Source organism: Salmo trutta, chromosome 22, assembly GCF_901001165.1.
Source record: "Salmo trutta chromosome 22, fSalTru1.1, whole genome shotgun sequence".
NCBI lineage: Eukaryota > Metazoa > Chordata > Actinopteri > Salmoniformes > Salmonidae > Salmo > Salmo trutta.
The window spans coordinates 51536411-51542524 of NC_042978.1; the positions used below are offsets into that span (position 1 = coordinate 51536411).

General features: G+C 49.1%; 1 protein-coding gene across 1 annotated transcript in view; it reads right to left on the bottom strand.

Moving 5' to 3' along the window:
- oca2 (oculocutaneous albinism II) overlaps window positions 1-2591 on the bottom strand; it is a 172973-nt gene extending 170382 nt beyond the window's left edge. The window contains exon 1 of the mRNA XM_029708344.1: window positions 2471-2591. The gene's annotated coding sequence lies outside the window, so the exon portion shown is untranslated. The remainder of the gene's footprint in view (window positions 1-2470) is intronic.
- Between the last annotated feature and the right edge of the window lie 3523 nt (window positions 2592-6114).

The window sequence follows — 6114 nt, forward strand, 5'->3', positions numbered from 1 at the left end:
CACCATACTACCACACCACCCTACCACACCACACTACCACACCACACTACCACACCACCCTACCACACCATGCTACCACACCACACTACCCTACCACACCATCATACTACCACAACACCACACCACCACACTACCACACTACCCTACCACACCACCACACCACCACCACACCACACTACCACACTACAACACCACCCTACCACACCATGCTACCACACCACCCTACCACACCACCCTACCACACCACCACACTACCACACCACACTACCACACTACCACACCACACTACCACACCACCACACCACCACCACACCACACTACCACACCACACTACCACACCACCCTACCACACCATGCTACCACACCACACTACCACACTACCCTACCACACCACCACACTACCACACCACACTACCACACCACACTACCACACCACACTACCACACCACCCTACCACACCATACTACCACACCATACTACCACACCATACTACCACACTACCCTACCACACCACACTACCACACCACACCATGCTACCCTACCATACTACCACACTACCACACTACCACACCACCACCACACTACCACCACACTACCACCACACTACCACACCATACTACCACACCACCACACCACACTACCACCACCCTACCACACCATCATACTACCATACCACCCTACCACACCACACTACCACACTACCACACCACACTACCACACCACACCACACTTCCACACCACACTACCACACCACACTACCACACCATACTACCACACCATACTACCACACCACACTACCACACCATACTACCACACTACCACACCATACTACCACACCATACTACCACACCATACTACCACACCACACTACCACACCATACTACCACACCACACTACCACACCACCCTACCACACCACCCTACCACACCACACCACCACACCATACTACCACACCACACTACCACACTACCACACTACGCTACCACACCACCACACCACCCTACCACACTACACTACCACACCACACTACCACACTACCACACTACCACACCACCACACCACACCACCACACCACCACAACACACCACACCACCACACCACCACACCACCACACTACCACACCACACCACACTACCACACCACACTACCACACCACACTACCACACCACCACACCATACTACCACACCATACTACCACACCATACTACCACACCACACCACACTACCACACCACACTACCACACCATACTACCACACCACACCACACTACCACACCATACTACCACACTATACTACCACACCATACTACCTTACCACACTACCACACCACACCACACTACCACACCATACTACCACCATACCACCACACCACACTACCACACCATACTACCACACCACACTACCACACCACCCTACCACACCACCCTACCACACCACACCACCACACCACCACACTACCACACTACACTACCACACCACACTACCACACCACCCTACCACACTACACTACCACACCACACTACCACACTACCACACCACCACACCACACCACACCACCACACCACCACACTACCACACCACACCACACTACCACACCACCACACCACACTACCACACCACACTACCACACCACACTACCACACCACCACACCATACTACCACACCATACTACCACACCATACTACCACACCACACCACACTACCACACCACACTACCACACCATACTACCACACCACACCACACTACCACACTACCCTACCACACCATACTACCACACTATACTACCACACCATACTACCTTACCACACTACCACACCACACCACACTACCACACCATACTACCACCATACTACCACACCACACTACCACACCATACTACCACACCACACTACCACACCATAAAGGTGTTTGTTTGTATCTGGGCATTAAGCCTTGCTAATCTGTTCCCGGTGCCTGTGGTTGAGACCATTCAGAAATCCACCAGCCTAGCAATGATCGCAAACTGTCTCGCAAGGAAATTGTATTACATTTTAAATATTAAATCAGTTGTGCAGACAGTTGAATAAATCAACCATACAGAATGTGTGAATTGCCTGCTGTCAGTCATCGAACGACACTTTCTCCATTGAAAACAGATTAGTAAAAGGTTCCCTAGCTGAGATTTAGTGGCACAGTATTATGCTGTAATTACTAGTCCTAAACTCACTACAACACAACTCAGTGCTGACTGTGTTTTCATTGACAATAACTACAATTACAAAACATAGTAAGTGTTGTTAATGTTTCCAAACAACAATATACTAAAGATTTCAATTATTCATTTAACAAAAAGGAAGGTTTTAGAACGCATATAACATTTAAACCTCATCGAAACTGTTTGACAATGGCCACCTGGTACAGGACATGCATTATAAATATGGAATGACAACAACAAAACAAACAAACAAATATAGATTTTTTAAATCTTACCTTGAAAAGTGTATGCTGTGAAGCGCAATTCTTTTGATAGCGATGGTGCCAGTAATAAAACTAACAACAAATGTGGACTGTCCCACAAAAAGTCCCAGTTTAGTGATGTGGTTTCTGTCTTGGTGTGAGAGGTAAGGCAGTCCCAGCTCTGTTCCTTATCCCCTGGGAGGGTTGGGTGGAAGGAGAGGGAAAGCTGGAGGTGCTATCTCTCCGAGTCCAAGGAGGTGAAGAGGTGGAGGTGCTATCTCTCTGAGTCCAAGGAGGAGAAGAGGTGGAGGTGCTATCTCTCCGAGTCCAAGGAGGCGAAGAGGTGGAGGTGCTATCTCTCTGAGTCCAAGGAGGCGAAGAGGTGGAGGTGCTATCTCTCCTAGTCCAAGGAGGAGAAGAGGTGGAGGGGCTATCTCTCCTAGTCCAAGGAGGAGAAGAGGAGGAGGTGCTATCTTTCCTAGTCCAAGGAGGCAAAGAGGAGGAGGTGCTATCTCTCCTAGTCCAAGGAGGAGAAGAGGAGGAGGTGCTATCTCTCTGAGTCCAAGGAGGTGAAGAGGTGGAGGTGCTATCTCTCCTAGTCCAAGGAGGCAAAGAGGAGGAGGTGCTATCTCTCCTAGTCCAAGGAGGAGAAGAGGTGGAGGTGCTATCTCTCTGAGTCCAAGAGGAGAAGAGATGGAGGTGCTATCTCTCCTAGTCCAAGAGGAGAAGTGGTGGAGGTGCTATCTCTCTGAGTCCAAGAGGAGAAGAGATGGAGGTGCTATCTCTCCTAGTCCAAGAGGAGAAGAGATGGAGGTGCTATCTCTCTGAGTCCAAGAGGAGAAGAGATGGAGGTGCTATCTCTCTGAGTCCAAGAGGAGAAGAGATGGAGGTGCTATCTCTCTGAGTCCAAGAGGAGAAGAGATGGAGGTGCTATCTCTCTGAGTCCAAGAGGAGAAGAGGAGGAGGTGCTATCTCTCCTAGTCCAAGGAGGAGAAGAGGAGGAGGTGCTATCTCTCCTAGTCCAAGAGGAGAAGAGGAGGAGGTGCTATCTCTCCTAGTCCAAGAGGAGAAGAGGAGGAGGTGCTATCTCTCCTAGTCCAAGAGGAGAAGAGGAGGAGGTGCTATCTCTCCTAGTCCAAGAGGAGAAGAGGAGGTGCTATCTCTCCTAGTCCAAGAGGAGAAGAGGAGGAGGTGCTATCTCTCCTAGTCCAAGAGGAGAAGAGGAGGAGGTGCTATCTCTCCTAGTCCAAGAGGAGAAGAGGAGGAGGTGCTATCTCTCCTAGTCCAAGGAGGAGAAGAGGAGGAAAGTAGAAGGGAAAGGCTCCTCTGAAGGCAGGGTCGAGACGACTGACAGAGGTCCCTCCCTCGATCCTCAACCCACCCCTCATTGGTTACTCCCTCCCTCCCTCCATCCTCACCCCACTCCTCATTGGTTACTCCCTCCCTCCCTCGATCCTCACCCCACCCCTCATTGGTTACTCCCTCCCTCCCTCCATCCTCACCCCACTCCTCATTGGTTACTCCCTCTCTCCATCCATCTCTCCCTCCATCCTCACCCCAACCCTCATTGGTTACTCCCTCCCTCCCCCCTCCCTCCCTCCCTCCCTCCTCACCCCACCCCTCACTCGTTCCTCCCTCCCTCCCTCCCCCCTCCCTCCCTCCCTCCCTCCCTCCTCACCCCATCACTATTCTATTTCTCAGATTAATACCATACGTGTTTTAGTTACAACCCTCTGTAGACGTCTAGCTCACCCACACCCCTCCTCATTCCTCCCCTCCTCTCCTTCGTTACTCCCTACCCACCCCCCTCCTCATTCCTCCCCTCCGTTACTCCCTACCCACACCCCTCCTCATTCCTCCCCTCCTCCCCTCCGTTACTCCCTACCCACACCCCTCCTCATTCCTCCCCTCCTCCCCTTCGTTACCCTCTACCCACCCCCCTCCTCATTCCTCCCCTCCGTTACTCCCTACCCACACCCCTCCTCATTCCTCCCCTCCTCCCCTTCGTTACTCCCTACCCACACCCCTCCCCTCTAGTAGATATATCAGAACTAAGTCCCCTAATACTAAGAAACGCATTGCCAAACCACATAGTTGAAATGTTTGTCTAAAATCAATCATAGTCCATTTCCATGAAGTGTTATCGACATACAGTTAAGATGTTCCTCGCCTTGACTGATCTGTGCTTCTACACCTGCATTGCTTGCTGTTTTGGGGGGGTTTTAGGTTGGGTTTCTGTACAGCACTTTGAGATATCAGCTGATGTAAGAAGGGCTATATATAAATACATTTGATTTGATTTGATCAGTACTGGGATGTTGGCATTTTGCAGACCTGAATGTGGCTGTGGCTTAAAACAGCCACCCATCCACTGCCTGGAAGTTGGTCTGTATATTAATGAGAACAACAAATGAAAAGTCAAACACTCTCTCGGTCCTTGCAGTGAGCATTTCATTTCCAAGATAACCAGAGATACCCATCTTTAAAATTCTCTTTCCTAGACTGGTCTGTTTGGACCATTAACCAACATTTTGGCCTTGACTTTTACGTCATCTTATCATTTTACCTCATCTAACCTCGCCTCGTCATTTTACCTCATCTAACCTCGTCTCGTCATATTACCTCATCTAACCTCGCCTCGTCATTTTACCTCATCTAACCTCGCCTCGTCATATTACCTCATCTAACCTCGTCTCATCATATTACCTCATCTAACCTCGCCTCGTCATTTTACCTCATCTAAGCTCGCCTCGTTATTTTACCTCATCTAACCTCGCCTCATCATTTTACCTCATCTAACCTCGTCTCATCATTTTACCTCATCTAACCTCGTCTCATCATTTTACCTCATCTAACCTCGCCTCGTCATTTTACCTCATCTAACCTCGCCTCGTCATTTTACCTCATCTAACCTCGCCTCATCATTTTACCTCATCTAACCTCGTCTCATCATTTTACCGCATCTAACCTCGCCTCGTCATATTACCTCATCTAACCTCGCCTCATCATTTTACCTCATCTAACCTCGCCTCGTCATTTTACCTCATCTAACCTCGCCTCGTCATATTACCTCATCTAACCTCGCCTCGTCATTTTACCTCATCTAAGCTCGCCTCGTTATTTTACCTCATCTAACCTCGCCTCATCATTTTACCTCATCTAACCTCGCCTCATCATTTTACCTCATCTAACCTCGTCTCATCATTTTACCTCATCTAACCTCGCCTCATCATTTTACCTCATCTAACCTCGCCTCATCATTTTACCTCATCTAACCTCGTCTCATCATTTTACCTCATCTAACCTCGTCTCGTCATTTTACCTCATCTAACCTCGTCTCATCATTTTACCTCATCTAACCTCGCCTCGTCATTTTACCTCATCTAACCTCGTCTCATCATTTTACCTCATCTAACCTCGTCTCATCATTTTACCTCATCTAACCTCGCCTCGTCATATTACCTCATCTAACCTCGCCTCATCATTTTACCTCATCTAACCTCGTCTCATCATATTACCTCATCTAACCTCGTCTCGTCATATTACCTCATCTAACCTCGCCTCGTCATATTACCTCATCTAACCTCGCCTCATTATTTTACCTCATCTAACCTCGCCTCGTCATATTACCTCATCTAACCTCGCCTCGCCCCAGCCAGTAGGTGCATCTCAAATGG